Source organism: Rattus norvegicus, chromosome 1, assembly GCF_036323735.1.
Source record: "Rattus norvegicus strain BN/NHsdMcwi chromosome 1, GRCr8, whole genome shotgun sequence".
Classification (NCBI taxonomy): domain Eukaryota; kingdom Metazoa; phylum Chordata; class Mammalia; order Rodentia; family Muridae; genus Rattus; species Rattus norvegicus.
The window spans coordinates 189,597,957-189,598,681 of NC_086019.1; positions in this window are offsets into that span (position 1 = coordinate 189,597,957).

Consider the following 725-nt stretch of genomic DNA (forward strand, 5'->3'; position numbering starts at 1 on the left):
ATTTGAACTTTGAATAATAAAGTCCTTTATATGAAAGAGGAATGAAAGAAAATAAGGAAGGAAAGTAAGAAAGAAAGAAAAAATAATTTATTTCCTCTCTTTCTTGAATTCCCATCTCTGTGTGTCTGCCTTGCCCTCCTGGCTGGACGAATGGGTACAGCAAGGCTCTCAGGAGGTGTGTCAGAGTTCTCTCCTCCAGGGTACCAGGGAAGGTCCTCCTTCCCACAATGCAGAGACTGGGGACTGGGGCATGGATGTCAGAGGCAGTGCTTAAGGCAGAAAGTCTGAGAGTTCGGGCCATTCTGAAGTCAGAACCCTGGGGCAGGCAAGGGACAGACAAAACAGACCACTTAGCCACCTGCAGAAGAATGGACATGGGGTAGGCGTCCACCTTCAGTCTCTTCTGTTTGAGCTGAGGAGCTCAAAGTAAATGCCAAGGACTTCGGGTGGGCTGTGCTACTTTGTCACACCTCCACCTCAGTTTCTACATCTTCAAGAAGTGGCAAGTCCCACTTCATTGCCCGCCTCATGGGACGTGACTGCAAGGCCTTTGGGATGACGTCATTGTCTGCAAGATGTCACCCTTCAGGTCCTAAATATCGTGTTAAGGGTGACCTTTGGGGAGTCGTGGGTGCCTGCCTGTGGCATCTTGGTTTTTCTTGCCCCTTCTGGAGGATCTGGCTGGGCTGGGCGGGGCACTGCTTACCACATCCCCTTCCCCACCC